Genomic DNA, 21,756 nt, shown 5'->3' with positions numbered 1-21,756 from the left:
GTTTTTCTAAACGTTCCCCAAGATTAAAATACCAATAATTAGTTAGAATCTGCATAATATGCCTAGTAAAGCAATTGTTTTAGCCCAGAAAAATGTCTACCAGTTTTTAAGCCCTTTTTGAAGCCCTTTATTCTTTTATGTTTAACTAAGAAAATGGCTTACCGGTCCCCATGAGGGGAAATGACAGCCTTCCAGCATTACATGGTCTTGTTAGAAATATGGCTAGTCATACCTTAAGCAGAAAAGACTGCTAACTGTTTCCCCCAACTGAAGTTACTTCATCTCAACAGTCCTGTGTGGAAACAGCAATCGATTTTAGTTACTGTCTGCTAAAAATCATCTTCCTCTTACAAACAGAAATCTTCATCATTTTCTGTTTCAGAGTAAATAGTACATACCAGCACTATTTTAAAATAACAAACACTTGATAGAAGAATAAAACTACAAAAAACTCTTAACCATCTCCGTGGAGATGTTGCCTGTGCAACGGCAAAGAGAATGACTGGGGTGGGCGGAGCCTAGGAGGGATCATGTGACCAGCTTTGCTGGGACTCTTTGCCATTTCCTGTTGGGGAAGAGAATATCCCACAAGTAAGGATGACGCCGTGGACCGGACGCACCAATGTTGGAGAAAGATACTGCAGAACTAGAAAAAGTTCAGAGAAGGGCCACAAAGCTAATAAGGGGAATGGAGAATTTAAGCTATGAGGTAAGGCTAGCCAAACTGGGTCTGTTTTCTTTAGAAAAAAGGCAATTGAGAGGTGACATGATTACTTTATATAAATATATTCAAGGCCCATATACAGAGATGGCAGAAGCTCTGTTTATTCCAAGAAAATTGTTTGTGACAAGAGTTCACAATTTAAGGTTGAAGGAAAGGAGATTTAATCTCCTGCAACGGAAAAGTTTTTTCACTGTAAGAGCAATAAAATTGTAGAACTCATTACCAAAGGAGGTAGTGAATGCTAATACCATAGATACATTTAAAAATTGTTTGGATACATTTCTGTCTAGAAACAGAATTCATGGATATGATTGCTTGGATTAAATGGGTCACCTTTTAGTGGGATTATTTAAGTTTAACTGGAGTTTTTTGTAAGTATTTTACTGTATATTTGTATAGGTTGAACTCGATGGACGTTTTTCAACCTCATCTACTATGTTACTATGTATGTTACTATGTTATTTGGAGAAGTCAATTTAGACTTAATTCTGCAGCAGACAGTGCTTGCTACGGTCACTGTGTTAATATATCCATTGGCCTTAGCAGATATGATAAAATAGACTGCAAATGAGTTATATATGCAACAAGGTTAAAGAGAAAAGGGTAAAGGTTTTTTTTTTTTAGTTTTCTGTCACCAGGCAGAAGAGCCAATCAAAAGGTTTAACGCCTGCCCCATTGAGTAAAAGTAAAGCACCCTCTTGTGTTATTCGCTTTCAATTACTACTTATCTGATCAAAGAGAATATATTACTTAATAAATACTAATTCATTTTATTAAAAGTAATACACTTGGGGCGCGATCCGATATAGATCGCAGTTTGCGGCGCAAGCGAGGAGACCGGCGTCGCCCGCAGTTTCAGCTCGCAACTCGAGCTATCCCATATAAGTCGCCGTCAGATGCTAACGTGCCGTAAGTCTCACAAACCAGCGATGTCCAGAAATCTGCGCAAGTACAAATTTCTGGCGTCGCCAGTGACTTGCGGCACGTTAGAAACTGCCGGCGCCCAGTGGCGTAGCGTGGGGGGGGCCACAGGGGCGGTTGCCCCGGGCGCATAATTCTGAGGGACGCTTCCAGCCACAACTTAGCAAAGGGAAGAAGGGAGGCTAAAAATTCTGACAGGTGCCCAACTCTGTTCTGCGACCCGTCAGGAATGCGGTGATGTCACGGTCGCACATTCTGTCGGGTCGCAGATTTTGATGTCTCAAGAGACTGAGGAACTTGAAGTGACTGTGAAGTGTGAACTGAAGTGTTATCCGGACCATTACCTGCTACGTAACTTCGTCCGTCCCATTCCCAGCACGCAGGTCAGGAGGGAAGAAGATGAAGAAGAGCAGCAGAGTCAGATTGTCTAGCGCGCCGCGACTAAGGTAAGGTGTCAGGACCAGACTTACTTATAGCCCTGTTTTTGCCTGATACTAGCAACGCGCAAAATGCAGCTTAATTACAGTTCTATTATTACCCAACAAGTAAGTTCCCTTCCAACAAAGGACCCAGAGCCAGAATGCCATGCATTGCCGGGGCACTTTTTAAGGATCTCTAAGCAGAGGTGGGGGGGAGGAATCCTTAAAAAGTGCACTAAAACTCTTTCAAACCCGTGGCACTGGTGGCAGCATGGCTGGGCTCCGCCTTTCTGTTAACCCCAGTTACCTAGTTAGTGGGATGGTGGGGTGATCAGAGACCATACTTTCATGTTTGACTGGATTCTATTTACAACTTACGCCATCTTGTCCTTGCACAAAAAAATTGTATTTGTGACAGTTGACAAAAATAAAACCTTGTTTCCTGTATTTGATTTTTCCCCTCCATGATCTTCCTAGGGCAGAAGTAGATTTAGGGATTTGTGTGCTGTCTGGCACCAGGATTGTGCTGCTCACCAGGCATTTCACTGTGTTTGTCTCCTATCATAGAAGTCCTATGAATTCACCATCTTGAATCTATTTCTTGCTGGACTCCTGAGGTGTGGACTTTTACCGATTTTTAGGGTGTAGGTGCTCATTGCCTTTTTTATATACATTAAACCCACCCTTACTGCATTTAAAGTAAAAAAAATAACTATAATTTGTGTTAGTAAATAAATTTAACAGCACCCCCCTAAATACCATACACCCTCCCCCCATATATGTATGTAATGCTGGGTTGTCTGTCCCATGCCCCTTTTATATTGATTACTTACAATTGTTATATTTATTAAGGTAGAATATATACTCCACTTTTATATGTCATTGGCACCCAAAAGACAGTCTGCCCAGCAGGGACAACCTTATGTAACAGCTGCCAACCTGTGTGTCTCCTTTTCCTCTTTTTAACGACTTACCAAAAACCAATTGCACCACATATACAATATGGGTTCCTGCAATGTGGGGGTGGGTGCACCCTGTGGTCTGCAGTATTTGTACCATGAAGTTTTACAGATCAGGACATGTCACCACCAGATTAAGGGGAGCTTTTCCCCCATGTGTAAAACTAGAATAAATCTTAAAATTTAATATTGTATATATTTGCCCAGCTCTGGAGAGCTGCAGACAGGGTTTGATCACAGGGGGATAGCACATAATGCTTGCAGGCTTCACCCACTGCCTCTTGTATTGCCAATATATTATTTTCATGGCTTTGTTTGTAAGGCGCTACTGATTAGCAGCTGCTTATGACAAGGGACATATTTTGGGGATATGGGTATCATCAGCAATAACTGTTAGTTATCCAGTAAAGATGGTTAAGGGAGCATTTTGTGGGAGAGGAGACAGTGTCCCTTGCTTTATGTGATCTACCAGGCTTGGGTCTTTGCTTGGTTTGTCCCAAATATAAGAAGAAGCAGCATATCTAAAATGGGGTTGGGGGGGGGCGCAATACTTGCCTTGCCCTGGGCGCTGACAACCCACGCTACGCCACTGCCGGCGCCTATAAAACCTGACTAAAGTTTAAAACACCCGCACTGTCTAACACGCCTCCCTAACATAGCCCGCACTGTCTAACACGCCTCCCTAACATAGCCCGCACTGTCTAACACGCCTCCCTAACATAGCCCGCACTGTCTAACCCTCTATCCGCTATCCCCCCTCACTAGCCTAACAATAAAAAAGCTATTAACCCCTAAACCGCCGCTCCTTTACCCCGCCGCAACCTAATAAAGTTATTAACCCCTAAACCGCCGCTCCCGTACCCCGCCGCCAGCTATATTATATCTATAACCCCCTAAAGTGAGCCCCTAACACCGCCGCCATCTATATTAAAATTATTAACCCCTAATGTAAGCCCCTTACACCGCCGCCATCTCTATTAAAATGATTAACCCCTAATTTAATCTACCTACCCCGCCACCAGCTATATTATCTATATTAACCCTAAGTATATTATAGTTAATATAGGTATTACATTATATATATTAACTATATTAACCCTAATTATATTAGGGTTAATATAGTTACTATAGTATTTATATTAACTATATTAACTCTATCTAACCCTAACTAAATTTATATTAAATTAATCTAATTCATTTATAAACTAAAATATTCCTATTTAAATCTAAATACTTACCTATAAAATAAACCATAAGATAGCTACAATATAATTAATAATTACATTGTAGCTATGTTAGGGTTAATATTTATTTTACAGGTAAATTGTTAATTATTTTAACTAGGTATAATAGATATTAAATAGTTATTAACTATTTAAAATCTACCTAGTTAAAATAATTACCCAATTACCTGTAAAATAAATCCTAACCTAAGTTATAAATACACCTACACTATCAATAAATTAAATAAAGTACAAACATCTATCTAAAAATACAATAAAATTAACTAAACTAAATTACAAAAAAAAACAAACACTAAATTACAAAAAATAAAAAAAAGATTACAAGATTTTTAAGCTAATTACACCTATTCTAAGCCCCCTAATAAAATAATAAACCCCCAAAATAAAAAAAATTCCCTGCCCTATTCTAAATTAAACATATTTCAAAGCTCTTTACCTTACCAGCCCTTAAAAGGGCCTTTTGTGGGGCATGCCCCAAAGAATTCAGCTCTTTTGCATTCAACAAATACAATCCCCCCCCCCCCCATTACAACCCACCACCCACATACCCCTATTCTAAACCCACCCAAACCCCCCTTAAAAAAGCCTAACACTACCCCCCTGAAGATCTCCCTACCTTGTCTTCACCACACCGGGCCGAACTCCTGATCCGATCCGGGCGATGTCGTCCTCCAAGCGGCAAAGAAGAATTCTTCCTCCGGCGACGTCTTCCTCCAAGCGGCAGCAAAGTCTTCATTCTTCCGGCGGCATCTTCAATCTTCTTTCTTCGCTCCGCCACCGCGGAGCATCCATCCCGGCCGACTGCTAAACTTGGAATGAGGTACCTTTAAATGACGTCATCCAAGATGGCGTCCGCCAAATTCCGATTGGCTGATAGGATTCTATCAGCCAATCGGAATTAAGTTAAAAAAATCTGATTGGCTGATTGAATCAGCCAATCAGATTCAAGTTCAATCCGATTGGCTGATCCAATCAGCCAATCAGATTGAGCTCGCATTCTATTGGCTGTTCCGATCAGCCAATAGAATGCGAGCTCAATCTGATTGGCTGATTGGATCAGCCAATCGGATTGAACTTGAATCTGATTGGCTGATTCAATCAGCCAATCAGATTTTTTTAACTTAATTCCGATTAGCTGATAGAATCCTATCAGCCAATCGGAATTCGGCGGACGCCATCTTGGATGACGTCATTTAAAGGTACCTCATTCCAAGTTTAGCAGTCGGCCGGGATGGATGCTCCGCGGTGGCGGAGCGAAGAAAGAAGATTGAAGATGCCGCCGGAAGAATGAAGACTTTGCTGCCGCTTGGAGGAAGACGTCGCCGGAGGAAGAATTCTTCTTTGCCGCTTGGAGGACGACATCGCCCGGATCGGATCAGGAGTTCGGCCCGGTGTGGTGAAGACAAGGTAGGGAGATCTTCAGGGGGGTAGTGCTAGGCTTTTTTAAGGGGGGTTTGGGTGGGTTTAGAATAGGGGTATGTGGGTGGTGGGTTGTAATGGGGGGGGGGATTGTATTTGTTGAATGCAAAAGAGCTGAATTCTTTGGGGCATGCCCCACAAAAGGCCCTTTTAAGGGCTGGTAAGGTAAAGAGCTTTGAAATATGTTTAATTTAGAATAGGGCAGGGAATTTTTTTTATTTTGGGGGTTTATTATTTTATTAGGGGGCTTAGAATAGGTGTAATTAGCTTAAAAATCTTGTAATCTTTTTTTTATTTTTTGTAATTTAGTGTTTTTTTTTTTTTGTAATTTAGTTTAGTTAATTTTATTGTATTTTTAGATAGATGTTTGTACTTTATTTAATTTATTGATAGTGTAGGTGTATTTATAACTTAGGTTAGGATTTATTTTACAGGTAATTGGGTAATTATTTTAACTAGGTAGATATTAAATAGTTAATAACTATTTAATATCTATTATACCTAGTTAAAATAATTAACAATTTACCTGTAAAATAAATATTAACCCTAACATAGCTACAATGTAATTATTAATTATATTGTAGCTATCTTAGGGTTTATTTTATAGGTAAGTATTTAGATTTAAATAGGAATATTTTAGTTTATAAATTAATTAGATTAATTTAATATAAATATAGTTAGGGGTGTTAGTGTTAGATAGAGTTAATATGGTTAATATAAATACTATAGTAACTATATTAACCCTAATATAATTAGGGTTAATATAGTTAATATATATAATGTAATAACTATATTAACTATAATATACTTAGGGTTAATATAGATAATATAGCTGGCGGCGGGGTAGGTAGATTAAATTAGGGGTTAATCATTTTAATAGAGATGGCGGCGGTGTAAGGGGCTTACATTAGGGGTTAATAATATTAATATAGCTGGCGGCGGTGTAAGGGGTCAGATTACGGGATAGATAAGGTAGATGGCGGCGGTTTTAGGGGCTCACAGTAGGGGGTTAGTTTATGTAGATGGCGGCGGGGTCCGGGAGCGGCGTTTTAGGGGGTAATAACTTTATTAGGGATTTCGGGGGGGGGGGGGATCGCGGTTGACAGGGAGATAGACATTGCGCATGCGTTAGGTGTTAGGTTTATTTTAGCAGATCGCGGTTGACAGGGAGATAGACATTGCGCATGCGTTAGGTGTTAGGTTTATTTTAGCAGCTAGTTTAGGGAGTTACAGGGCTCCAATAGTCAGCGTAAGGCTTCTTACGGCTGCTTTTTGTGGCGAGGTGAAAATGGAGTAAGTTTTCTCCATTTTCGCCACGTAAGTCCTTACGCTGCATATTGGATACCAAACTGCGCGGGTTTGGTATACCTGCCTATGGCCCAAAAAACTGCGGGCAACGGCAGAAATATACGCGCGTAACTTCTAGCTTACGCCGTATATAGGATACCAAATCCGCGCAATTATTGGCGTCGCCGGCTTTTGCGGGCGACGCTTTATATCGGATCGACCCCTTGAAATGTGATAGTTTGTGGCTAGTGTGCATATTTTCTTTTAAACTCAATATTACATTTTCCATTTTGGAAAGTTTTTATACAGACACTTTCCTCATACTGACAAATGTCCTTTCTTGACATCCAGTATGTTCCCTTATTGTATAAGCATGGTGGGGACACAGGTCACTATCATTACCTGTCAGAGGGGCTTAAGATTTGTGAACTATGTTATACATTATAATTAATTTTAAATAAACAATTGATGGGAGAAAATAAAGGTTCAGGGGAATGTCATTCTACCTTTGATTTTTTGAATATTCAATGATCCCTTTTAACAATACACTTAGGGTTCGATGATATATTGTTCGCCAGCTCAAACCTTCTTTTTCTCGCTGACACTCGCAGGGCTGCCCCGGTGCAATGATCGTAAAAAAGGGGCAGTCCCTGCGAGTTGCGAGATGGCTCCTATTAAAAGTAATGGAGCTCGCTGGATAGGGAAACTTCGCTCCTTAGTGCGAAGTTAGCAGAGAGCAGGGGGAGCACTTTAAAATTAAAATCCTGCAGCCAATATAACTCACATTACGCTGCTTTCTGCTTATAGCATCTTACATTCGCCTATATTTCAGTATGCATTTGTTTTTCTATTGGGGTTATAAGTGTTCGTATTGTTTTGACAAAAGCTCGCCACCTTTTAGTTGGCGAGAAAAAACTGTGATATCTGCAGTGCGAAAATCTTTATAGAGTTACGCTGGGATTAGTGAGACATTTTCATATACGCCCATGGAACGTCCATGTTCAGCCCATTTTACGAAAAAACAACAATTACGCTTTGCATTTTGTATTTATAAATTCAAATTTCTGTGTGATTTTTGCACATTCAGTGTTCTACAATTACAATTTATGCTGTGAATATTTAATTTGATTTATTCCTGTGTAAATTAGATACTAATTTTACGTTTTTGTTAACATACGATTTTTGGTGAAGAATTTTGTTACGATTTTTGATGCACCTTAACAATACAATTTTTCCTGCTTATTTTTGTGTGAATGATTCAAATATTTGTTTTGTATAATGTTTAAAATACGAATTTTGTTGTGCACATTTCATATGAAAATGCAGTAAACGCCCCTTAGCGAGACACCCTGTTTTCAGGATAAAAAATGGCTTTAGATCATTCCACAAGGGAAATAGAAGGACTGGCAAGCATTCTTTAATAATCTCGCCAGCCCAGAGAGCTTTCAATCATCGAGCCCTTAGAAATGCCATAATTATGCAGAAACCTTGTCATTAAAAACATGGCACTGGGAGTGTTAACCAAAGAGGTCCACAACTCTAAATTGTAACCTCAAATGGAACCTTAAATGGTTTACCAAGCTCATTAAAGGACACACAAAATTTGTAAACTACATGATTTGGAACCTTCACATCTGAGAATAATTTCGCAATGAAAACGGCAGCTTTATTTTGTCAAATGAGTATATTGTTTTATGCTTGTTCATTTCACTGATTTCCCTGTTCCCCAGAACAAAAGAACCATTGCTAACCAATCACAAACTAATATTCAGATATAGCACAAACTCTGTTTGAAGATGTGAAGTTGAGAGACACTGGGTAAGTCTGCCCTTATCTCTTTCCTTAAAGGGACATAAAACCCAAAAATGTTCTTTCATGATTCAGATAGAGAATACAATTTTAAACAACTTTCTAATTTACTTCTATTATCTAATCTGTTTCAATCTCTTGGTATCATTTGTTGAAGGAGCAACAGTGCACTACTGGTTTCTAACTGAACAAATGGGTGAGCCAATCACATTCAATATATATATGCAGCCACCAATCAACAGCTAGAACCTAGGTTCTCTGCTGCTCATGAACTTGCCTAGATAAACCTTTCAGCAAATGATAACAAGAGAAGGAAGCAAATTAAATAATAGAAGTAAATTGGAAAGTTGTTTAGAATTGTATTCTCTATCTGAATTGTGAAATAAAATGTTTGGGTTTCATGTCCCTTTAAGGAGGTTTAGTACTGATTCAACTTAGCTACTATTGCAAAGAATGCTTCACCTGTCATGATTGCTGATGCAAAACTGATAATCCACCTTTACAAACATGTTACTGCTGAGAATCTGAAGGGGAGGGTGAAGTAAACAAAAGCTTGCATAAATTGCCTTAAGCTTTTAACCTAAACCTCCCTGGAAGAAAGTATTCAGATAGAGCAGGAAATGTTAAGCAACGTTCCAATTTTCTCCTATTATCAATTTTTCTTTATTCTCTTGGTATGCTTTGTCGAATGAGCAGCAATGCATTTCTGGTTCTTGACTGAACATATGAGTGAGCCAATGACAATCGGTATATATATGCATCCACCAATCAGCAACTAGAACCTGGGTTCTTTGCTGCTCCTGATCTTTCATAGATAAACCTTTAATCAAAGGATAACAAGAGAAGAAAGCAAATTAAATAAAAGAAGTAAATTGGAACATTGTTTAAAATTATATTCTCTATCAGAATCATGAAAGAAAATGTTGGGGTTTCATGTCCCTTTAAACAAGCACACTTTGTTGATGCATTTTACAGCAAAAGGCATAAAAATAAATCATTAATGTATATTGTAATAATGTTTCACTTTCAATAATGAAGCATTTTATGCGTTGTTAAAATGTCAAGTTTAATGGTCGTTTATGCAAGGACATTGTCCCTTCATCTTCCAGATGAGGTCTAGTCAATGGGGCCAATTTCTCACGGCCCGAATGGGGCCGTATACCCCTGTTTCCACACGAGTCTTTGAGGCTGCGGACATCAATCCGCCAGATCTCATATGATCGGGTTGATTGACACCCCCTGCTAGCGGCCGATTGGACGCAAATCTGCAGGGGGTGCCATTGCACAAGCAGTTCACCAGGGCTGCTTGTGCAATGATAAATGCAGACAGCGATGTCTGGCGGATACTTGATAAATCGGCCCCTATATGTCATTTCATAAGGCCACAAGGCATCAGTATATTTATTAATGGTTTTGAAGTTCTTATAACAAAGCCAATCAGGCACATTTTGTATCCTAACATATCACCCAAAAATTGTCCTTCCTAAAACATTTTCTACCATTTCATCTCATCTCCAAGTTTCAAACTAGGTTCCTATCCCAGACCATTAGATCAACTTCTTGCCTACATATTCAGATATTATCTCCACTATTTGTTCACTGTCCTGTTGTAATAGACTCCAATTTTTACAAACATCATTTAAACTCATAACAGTTACCACTGAAAGATTCTGTGTCACAGTATCCTTGGTGAGAAAACAGTTTAAAAGAAAATAATACCTGATAAAGTGCCACAATCACCCTTTGATACAGTATATTTGGGGTTGCTTGGAAGGGGTTAATCAAGATTTATATTGTGTGCAAAAGATTTATCTAATCAGATTGAAAAAAATCCAGATTTTGCAGGGATCATAAATTAATATGCAAAATACTGCAGTGAAATTAGTCATCCCCAAGCTGCCACAGAATCACATACTACAAGTCTCTAACTGCTTATCATACATCCCTCCTGGTCACTTCGCCTTTTAACACCACTATTATCCGCTGCAGATTCTTTAGATTTATGAAGACTCCTTTTTAAAATAATTTCATCTTTTGTCTAAACCTATCTCATCTGCTCATCCTACTAAGAACTGTTTTAAGAAGGATCCAGAAAAGCTGATGATGCAGATAGAGTACACAATAATAAACAACTTTCCTATTCATTTCCATGATCTAAATGTGCATAATAATTTTATATGCACACTTTCCGATGGAGGCGCCAGCTCCTACTGAGCATGTGCAAGATTCACAGAATATACGTGATTGGCTGATGGCTGTTACATGTTGCATTCAGAAGAAAAATGTAAAGAACTTTGACAATTGTCAGAAAAAAATCTACTACTCATTTAAATTTCAATCTAAGAGCTGCATTGTCTACTTATTTTGTATTTATTGATTCTGCTATTCTGCTGTGTTTAGTGATCCTTTCAATACAAGGAACTCTTTATCGCCTGCTTGCCTGAATACACCTCATTCTGTGTAGCTGACCATACTCTTTAAACATGTTGTTTTTTTATTCACTGCTTCTTCTATACTTCTAATATTACAGTCTTTAATGGTAGCGTGCTCCTGCAGCAGCTCCTGCGATGGAGGGATGCATGCCTGCTCCACTTTTATGGTCAATAGCACAAATGGTACAGCTGTGACAGTGGAGAAAATAAATGCTTTTAAAGAGGGGTGACACAGGGGGAAGGAAGTATAAACTGCTAAATAATTAACAATTACATATATATATACCTTATTTTACAAGTACCATGTGAGCAATGCATATGCAGAGCTTACATAAAAACAAAATTTATGCTTACCTGATACATTTCTTTCTTTCCAGATATGGTCAATCCACGGCTTGAGTAATTACTGTTGGGAATATCACTCCTGGCCAGCAGGAGGAGTCAAAGAGGACCACAGTTAAACTGCTAAGTATCACTAGTAGAAAAAATAGGCAGGCACTGCTCCAAACCGGTTGGTATTAAAAACAAATACAATGCTTTATTGAAGTTCCATTTAAAAACAGCACATGCAGACAGGCAGTGTAGGAGACTAAAAGTATAACATGTTTCGCGCCTCCAGGTGTGCTTACTCATAGACTGACGTCTATGTCTATACTCTAACCCTTTATAGGCCTGCGAGGCAATAAAGATTAACCCCTTCAAGTCTAAGCAGGATGAAAAAGAGTAAAAACAATATCCTAGTGAGACACTTTATAATCATAGCTATTAGTTACGTTAAATATAAGTATACATAGACCTTGACTTCCTAAGGTGAAACATATTACTTATATAAATTTGCAAAACAAAACAGTAAAATAAAAAAATATGAAATTTTAAACAAGTCATAATATAAAAATTGTATAGATAATCAGTCAATACCAAAAATACATAGCATTTCAACTTATTATCCTGCCTCAAGAACAATTATGGTATATATTCCTGATTGTATGAGAGGAGATTAAACATTATTATATCGAGTACATGACAACATTACAAGATTATTTTAGAAAGCCACCAAATAAATAAATACATTTTCTATGACATAAGAGGATTAAGGCCGAATGGTGTGACTACTTTGAATAGTATTAGATACAGTTAAGTATATGTAATATCCTTTACAATAGTTACTGAAATATGACAATGATATATATACTAAGTATCAATAAAAAAGTCACATTCTCTGTTCATTCCATATGGTAGGCGTGTGCACAATTTCAAAATCCAATAGAGTTCTTTTTTCTCTAAGATTTTATCCCTATTTCCACCCCTGGGTGGTACTTTGGCAATGTCTATAATTTGTAATGACAGAATAGCTTTGTTTGTTAAATGAATATTGTTAAAGTGGTCTGCCACTGTGGAGTCTTTACTGTAATTTTTTATATCTCTTACATGTTCATTGTAACGTGTCCTTACAGTGCGGGTAGTTTTACCTACGTACTGTAAAGAACAAAGGTTACAAGTAAGTAAGTATATGACAAATTTTGCACCACAGTTGGCATATAAATCAACAGAATAAATCTTCTTATTTACTTGGCACAAAAAATGATCTTGCTGGAGGATATTGGGACATGCTAAACAGCTTCTTGTTCCACATTTGAAACTGCCTTTTTTATTTATCCATGTAGTTGGTTTAAAGGACCAGTACACCCAGGAGAGGGAAATATGTATTTCCAATAATAATGTTATAGTAACTAAAAGTGTTCTAACAACATAAATATATTTAAATAAAAAAGTTTATTTTTTTGTCTTAAATTATTCCTCCTAAACCATAGATATTCACACTCCTGGAACGCCCTAGTGAAAGGGCTGGTCAGCTAATAGTTTTTACACGCCCCCTGGCCAATCAATAATAGCAATGCAAATGAGTCACTGGTCAGAATAGTTTTGTTAGCAATCATGGTACAAAGGATCATTTGTTAGCAATCATGGTACAAATCTGTTATACTCCAAATGTTCCTTACACTACAGACAAAGGAGCAGCTATGCAGGGGTAATAAAAAGCATTACACACTTTATTCCAGCATATTAAAAGGAAACAGAGCACCCTCAATTATATAAAATCATGAAAGCAAAAAGTTCAACATATTATAACATATACAATTGAGGGTGCTCTGTTGTGGCCATGCTTAGGTTGTTTCTAATCTGAGGGGGTCAGATTTCTAATTACAAACATCCAGCTGCTAGACTATCCGTTATATCACATCACCAGGCATTTTAGCCAGCTCCGTGGAAAACTTTCTGTCAAGTCTCTAGATCTAGCTCTGGGCAGCAGTCAGGAATGTGACCTGATCTCTGTGCAGCTGGAGCAAGGACAAAGTAAGAGCAATGAAAAAGAATCCCTGTGTTGCTCTCATATTTACTTAGACAGCCGCTGTAACAAATGACTAAAAGGAGATTGTAGTAAAGATGTGGGCAGCTGTTTCACAACGGATAGTCTAGAAGCCTGTAATAAAAGTGTTTTTGATGGCTCAGATGGATCCTTTACCCCTCCCTATGCCCTGATCACTATGCATGGGTGCTTCTGTCCGTGCTGTATGTTATCCCTCCATAAGTGTTTACAGGCACTGTACCAGCTCTAACTCCACCATCACAGGCCAGCTGGTTTTTTTCTAAGTGAATTGGATGAGCGCACAGGCAGTGTCGCACAGGAGCAGGAGGGGATTATGTGCTGGGAGGGGCTGCATAGTGCTTACACGGAGGTGATTTTTTTTACTCCCACATTCCATTAGTTTGAAGACCGTCAGACTCAGTCACAGTAATGTCTGATCTCCATCAGACAGTGAATCGTTCATGCTGCTGAACCCACACACTACCAGTGACATCATCGTGGGGGCCGGCTCATGCATATTGTGCTGCTGGGAGTGCAAGCAGAGCGGCCGCACGGCCAGAAAATCCAGTACTGGGTTTGGGTAGTCAAATACAAAAACAGACTTTTCAAATACATTTTTTTTAAAGTTAGAAAACGAACTTAGTTGTTAGACCAGCAGCAGTCTATGTAATTAATGAATCCAAAGCATTTAAAAATGATTGTCATATTGGGTAAACTGTCCCTTTAAGTGTGGTGTCAAATTTTACCAAACATGTTGACAAAGTTTGTGCCAAAGTTTTAGATTTTTTCGGCACAAATTTGCAGTTTTTAATATATGGCTGCAATGTTTCATCTGAATTTAATAGGTTAAGATGCTTTTTTATTATTTTAACTACTTCATTGTATTGTTGACTGAAGGGTGTGGAAAACACAATGGCATCATCAAAATTGATATCTGAATCCTGTTTTTTTAACATTTATGTTTGTATCTAGATGCTTAACTGTGTTTCTCACATCTTCCAGTTTTTTTGGTTTATAATCCCTTTTAACCAACCTATTTCTTAGCTCAATCGATTGTTCCTCATAAACTTCATCAGACCGTGTATTTCGTCTGATCCTTAAAAATTGGGATTTAGGGATTGAATCAATTAGATGTTGTGGATGTTGTGACTTTGCATGCAGGATGGTGTTACTTACTTGTAACCTTTGTTCTTTACAGTACGTAGGTAAAACTACCCGCACTGTAAGGACACGTTACAATGAACATGTAAGAGATATAAAAAAATTACAGTAAAGACTCCACAGTGGCAGACCACTTTAACAATATTCATTTAACAAACAAAGCTAGTCTGTCATTACAAATTATAGACATTGCCAAAGTACCAACCAGGGGTGGAAATAGGGATAAAATCTTAGAGAAAAAAGAACTCTTGGATTTTGAAATTGTGCACACGCCTACCATATGGAATGAACAGAGAATGTGACTTTTTTATTGATACTTAGTATATATATCATTGTCATATTTCAGTAACTATTGTAAAGGATATTACATATACTTAAATGTATCTAATACTATTCAAAGTAGTCACACCATTCGGCCTTAATCCTCTTATGTCATAGAAAATGTATTTATTTATTTGGTGGCTTTCTAAAATAATCTTGTAATGTTGTCATGTTACGTACTCGATATAATAATGTTTAATCTCCTCTCATACAATCAGGAATATATACCATAATTGTTCTTGAGGCAGGATAATAAATTGAAATGCTATGTATTTTTGGTATTGACTGTTTATCTATACAATTATTTTTATATTATGACTTGTTTAAAATTTCATATTTTTTTATTTTACTGTTTTGTTTTGCAAATTTATATAAGTAATATGTTTCACCTTAGGAAGTCAAGGTCTATGTATACTTATATTTAATATAACTAATAGCTATGATTATACAGTGTCTCACTAGGATATTGTTTTTACTCTTTTTCATCCTGCTTAGACTTGAAGGGGTTAATCTTTATTGCCTCTCAGGCCTATAAAGGGTTAGAGTATAGACATAGACGTCAGTCTATGAGTAAGCGCACCTGGAGGCGCGAAACATGTTATACTTTTAGTCTCCTACACTGCCTGTCTGCATGTGCTGTTTTTAAATGGAACTTCAATAAAGCATTGTATTTGTTTTTAATACCAACCGGTTTGGAGCAGTGCCTTCCTATTTTTTCTACTTGTGCATACCTTTGCAGTCTAATCCGCCGGTTCAGGCTACGGCACTCCGGGAGGTCAGGTGAACTTACCCATTCAATTTTCTTGGGCTTCCGGTTCAAGCTTAGCTTGTCATGGTTGCAGCTCCCTACGCGTTGTGCTAAGTATCACTCCCTCACCCACAACCCCCAGACATTCGACCGAAGGGAAATAGAGAAAACGGAGTAACACAAACGTTTATGTAGTAAAACTGATAAGCAAAATCTTACCCTTCAGGTGCCTGAGGTTATAGTCAAAAGAACAACTGTCTTAAAAAAAAAGGGTGCGCCGTGGACTCACCATATCCGGAAAGAAATACATTTATTGGGTAAGCATAGATTTTATTTTTCTTTCCTAAGATATGGTGAGCCCACGGCTTGAGTAATTACTGTTGGGAACCAATACCCAAGCTAGTGGACATGGATAAATAGGGAGGGACAAGACAGGCAGTCCTAAACAGAAGGCACCACAGCTTGAAGAACCTTTCTCCCAAAAGAAGCCTCAGCCAAGGCAAAAATATAAAATTTGGAAAATTTGGAAAAAGTATGTATAGAAGACCAAGTTGCAGCTTTGCAAATTTGTTCTACAGAAGCTTAATTTTTGAAAGCCCAAGAAGAGGAAACAGTACTTGTGGAATGAGCCGTAATTATCTCAGGAGGCTGCTGACCAGCAGTCTCATAAGCCAAACGAATTATACTTTGTAACCAAAAAGAGTAGTAGCAGTAGCTTTCTGACCTTTACGTTTCCCAGAGAAACAGACAAAGAGGGCAGAGGACTGGCAAAAATCCTTAGTCACCTGTAAGTAGAATTTAAGAGCATATACAACATCCAAATTGTGTAACAAACGTTCTTTGGAAGAAGAAGGATTAGGACACAGAGTGGGAACAACAATTTCCTGATTGATATTTCTATTAGAAACAACCTTAGGAAGGAAACCTAACTAAGTACGAAGAACCACCTTATCGCATGAAAAATAAGATAAGGGGAATCAAACTGCAGAGCTAAGAGTTCCAAGACTCTTTGAGCAGAAGAGATAGCAACAAGAAACAAAACAGGTCAAACAGAGCCAGCTGTAAAACTTTAATAACAAAGTTAAGGCTCCAATGTGGAGCAACAGACTTAAAGACAGGCCTGATTTTGACCAAGCAAAAAGGAAAAAATATCTTGCACTTAAACAGCTAGACACCCTCACACCAAGGCCTGACAAAAAGATTGCACATCTGGCACATCCGCCAAACGTTTATGTAGTAAAACTGATAAGCAAAAATCTTACCCTTCAGGATACTGAGTGACAATCCCTTCTCCAGGGTCCTGAAGAAAAGATAAAATTCTAGGAATTCTAATTCTACTCCAAGAGTAGCCCTTGGATTCACACCAATAAAGATATTTATGCCATATCTTATGGTAAATCTTTCTAGTAACAGGCTTGCAAGCCTGAATCATGGACTCAATGACCGACTCAGAAAAACCACGCTTAGACAGAATTAAGAGCTCAATCTCCAAGCAGTCAGCTTCAGAGAAAGGAGATTTGGATGAAGGAAGGGACCCTGAATCAGGAGGTCCTTCCTCAGACGTAGTCTCCAAGGTGGGAGAGATGACATCTCCACTAGGTCTGCAAAGCATATCCTGTGAGGCCACGCAGGGGCTATTAGTATCACTGACACCCTCTCCTGTTTAATATGATCAATGACTCGTGGAAGGAGAACAAACGGAAAACCCATTGAACCACCAGAGCATCTATCAGAATGGCCTGCGGATCTCTTGACCTTGAACCGTACCTTGGAAGCTTGGCGTTCAGATGGGACACCATCAGATCTAAGTCTGGCAGCCCCCATTTGAGGACTAAGCTGGAAAACACCTCTGGATGGAGTTCCCACTCCCCGGGATGAAAAGTCTGTCTGCCCAGAAAATCCACATCCCAGTTGTCTACTCCTGGATTGTGGATGGCAGATAGACAGCAATTGTGGGTCTCTGCCCACTGAAGAATCCGAGTAACCTCCTTCATGGCTAAGGAACTCTGAATTCCTCTCTGGTGATTGATGTAAGCCACAGAGGTTATGTTTTCTGACTGGAACCTGATACACTGGGCTGAGGACAACTGAGGCCAAGCCAATAGAGCATTGTAAAATGACCTCAACTCCAAGATGTTGAGGGGAAGAGCAGACTTCTCCTGAGTCCAAAGGCCCTGAGCTTTTAACAAATTCCAGACTGCTCCTCAGCCCAGCAGGCTGGGGTCTGTGGTCATGGTCACCCAGGAAGGGACAGATGTTCCTGAGAAATCCACCATGAGAGAGAGTCCCTTGACGACTGATCTAACTCTATTCTCTGAGATAGATCCGCATGGTCACCATTCCATTGTCTGAGCATGCACAGCTAGAGAGCTCTCAAATGGAATCGAGCAAAAGGAATGATGTCCATACATACATTAAGCCACTGAAGGATAAGCAGTAGCCTGAAGAGAGAGGCAAGAGGAAATTATTTTGTTTTTCCTGACTGTGATACAAATGTGATTTGGCAGGCCATATAGAGTGTGATGAATTTTTCATTTTGGCCTATATGAATCTATGTAGTGATTAAAGAAATCCTGAGTTGCTGACATGGCATAGATTTGAAGCTTATATATAACTTGTGTTGATTGAAAACATGCTGAACAAAACACTATGTATGCTAAAAGAACAAATGACTCATCCCTGGTTGAGACGTTTGTTGGACCGGATACATCTGGACAGGAATAAGAGACACAGACAGTTTTGCCAAAACTAATGTAAGAAGTATTATAAGAGTGTATATAAAGGATCTGGGATTTCTTTGATTGGACTTCTCAATTCAAGGGCAGACGTGTCGTTTGGATATTAAGTTGAAACTCCCAGATCTTCTATATAGTTCGGGCTGAAGTTGACAGGAATCCCCAGCCAAAGTGGAACATATATGATGCATGATCTGGTGATGTAGTGATTTACAAGTTGTTATAATACATTATTGTTTAAGATTGTTCTTTTCTTTTGTGAATAAACTATTATACCTATTAAGAATAGCAATGAGTTCAATTATTGCTTTTAGCATATGTATTAAAGTACACATTTTATTAAGCAATACATAATTTGGGGACGAGGATGGGATATTTAAGTATTTGACTGTTGAAATATTTGTGTTGGTTTGCGGGTATTATGCTGTCAAATCATAAAAAAATAATGAACTTATTCACAAAAGAAAATTTTATTTAGGGGTAACAATGTTTAACAAAAGGGTTAACGTTGTCAAAGACGTTACTATTCCCGGGTGGGATGATTTACCTTATAATGATGTGGCACATGAGGTAGCTAAAGGAGCGTGGTTGTGTGAACAATGGGATTTGACTCTTAAAGAAGCCAATCTTGTTGATGCAGTTAAAACATTAGAGGAAGTGCCTGTTGAGAGAGGAAAAGAAAAGCTCACTTTAGCATGGAGGCTATGGATAATGTGTACAGCATACAGGGAACAACATAAGAAAGCAGAAGATTGGTGTAAGTGTAATTTAAAATTAGAAATACACATTGCCGAATTAGAGGGTAATATTATGGTAGCGCAATGCAACAATAGGTTGCTTTCAGATAAGTTGAGTACTTATCAACATGTAGCTGAAGTAGCTGCGATGAAGGTAAATATTAAAAACGAAAAGGGAAAGTTAGTAAAGTTAAAATCAGGAAATATATGGTTAAAGCGGAAATGTTACAGCCCAGAAAGGCATCACATTGCAGTGTTAGGACCAGTCAACATTGGGACAACTTGTAAGTTGGTGACTGGCTTAAGAAAAATATGAGCTTAGGTAATTTGTTTTGGTTTATTTTGCAATATTTAAAATGTTTGGATAATATAGAAGGGGATGTGCGGCAATATTCTATTTTGTTTAATTATTTGGTTGGTTGCATGCACCCCTAAGAAGTATTATTTTGTAAGGTGTGCAGAAATATTTGTATTTGTATTTAAAGGAAGACTAACCATCTTCATGGTTTCTAGCACCCCACCCCACACAGTTGCTCAGGTGCTCTCATTATAGTGCATTGGAAGTGTGTATAAAGCCAGAGAGGCTCATTCTTAGATGCATAGGTTATATATGTTTTTATTATAATGTATAAATGTTTTGACAATATACTACTACATTGATGCTGCCAATAAAAATGTACTGTTTATTTTACCTGAGCTCTTCTAAGAATGAATGAATGAATTAAATCACTGAACTTGCTGAGGGCAGCAGTGTTCATATTAATTTATATGAAATAGAATAATAAAATTTATATCACATTACATATTATCTGAAAGCAGCAGGTTTGGTAGAGTGAATGAATGGTTTATTAAAACAGTATTTGAAAAAAATTAAATAAGGGAGAATATGGACACCCCTATTGGAAAGGAGGTAATGCACAACGAGTTCCCGCTTTAGTGGATACTGGGGCGGAGGCTACTTTAAGTTATGGCAATCCTAATAAAATTTAAAGGGGCAATAGTTAGCATAATTGAAACTAGGAGAGGTCGAATTAATTAAAATGGGAATAGAATGCCAGATACCTCATGAACTCTATGGACAATTAGCCTCAAGATCTAGCTTAGCTATGAGGGGTATATCAGTACTAGGAGGAGTTATAGATGCTGATTATCAAGGAGAAATTAAAGTAATTTTAGTGAACAATGGAAAACAAATATTACATATTCAAGAACGGGACAGAATAGCCCAGTTGTTGATAATTCCATTGTTCATGGCAACTATGATAAGGGTTTAACCCCAACTACATTAACAGTAAGAGGGGATAAGGGCTTTGGTTCATCAAATATTAAAAATGTAGGGGCTAAAATATGGATTCAAAATCTTCAAGGATTGCCAGATGCGGCTGAAGTAATTGCTGTAGGCAATGATAAAACTTTAATAGTAATTAGACCAGGTAAAGAACAATGGGAAAATATACCTGAGGACAAATGTTAACTTCGAGAATAAAATTGTGTTTCACCTTTTACAAATATGGCTGAAATTCAGTATATGGATTCTTATTTTTGGCCTCCATGGAAAGCTTTTTGGGGCACAAGCCGTAACACCAAGAGAAGAAATTTTACAGAAAGAAAGTCAAACTGTTAGGTGGGGATGGGTGAATCAAACACGAATTCAACAACAGAATATTTACACATGTGATGGCAACACCTATTGTAATATAGCCAATGTGACTGTTAATCCAGGATATCTTTGGACACCCCCATCGGGACAAAAGTATCGACCGAAATACTGTTTATATGATGATACTGAAACTATACATCTATACATATCCAAAATCTAACTTCAATATGCTGTGCCGGAGTCGATTTGGGGTATATAAGGACAACTGTCCAAGAAAGAATACAATCAATACGAACAATAGCACAAAATAGTTCCACAGATCTACCTTATACGTATACCAAGGGAATACTTGTGTATAATATGTCAAACTTGAATGCATTTGTGTGTTATAATGCTTCCAAAATTAGTAATCAAAATTTATGGGCACAATATATTATTTTAATTATTAAGAATAGTACAGTTATTGATCCAGGAAAAATTAAAAAGATACCTTCTACTTGTAGAAAGGTTGGATTATATGTACAAAAGATCTTTGTAGATGTAGAAGTTCAATTTCCACCAACAACAGAGTGTAAAATACGAACCAGAAGGGCATGGTATGATACCTTGTTAGGATCATACGGTACATTTGCAGGAACACTGAATGAATTTGATATAGAAACTTTAGCAAATAGATTACATAATGTGGGACAAGGCACGAACAATGCTTTAAGATATCAGGCTAGAAGGATGCCTAATACTTTTAAGACACAACAAAAACAATTAGATATTAGTTTTGATGTATTGGATTTAGTTAATGCCACAACTTATTGGGGGGAGGATTTAACTCATAATTTATCTTCCTTTATTCATTGGACAGTGTGTAGTATTAA

The 21,756-nt window shown here is 38.0% G+C and overlaps 1 protein-coding gene across 7 annotated transcripts in view; it reads right to left on the bottom strand.

The window, feature by feature from the left end:
* HTR1E (5-hydroxytryptamine receptor 1E) overlaps positions 1-21,756 on the bottom strand; it is a 543,697-nt gene that overhangs the window by 103,399 nt on the left and 418,542 nt on the right. For 3 of the 7 annotated variants that reach the window (XM_053710502.1, XM_053710504.1, XM_053710503.1), the window contains one exon: positions 19,095-19,208. The exons of the other annotated variants lie outside the window; for them this stretch is intronic. The gene's annotated coding sequence lies outside the window, so the exon portion shown is untranslated. The remainder of the gene's footprint in view (positions 1-19,094; positions 19,209-21,756) is intronic. 7 annotated transcript variants of the gene reach the window in all.

This window comes from Bombina bombina, chromosome 4, assembly GCF_027579735.1.
Source record: "Bombina bombina isolate aBomBom1 chromosome 4, aBomBom1.pri, whole genome shotgun sequence".
Classification (NCBI taxonomy): Eukaryota; Metazoa; Chordata; class Amphibia; order Anura; family Bombinatoridae; genus Bombina; species Bombina bombina.
This window is presented reverse-complemented; position numbering and strand designations above follow the sequence as displayed.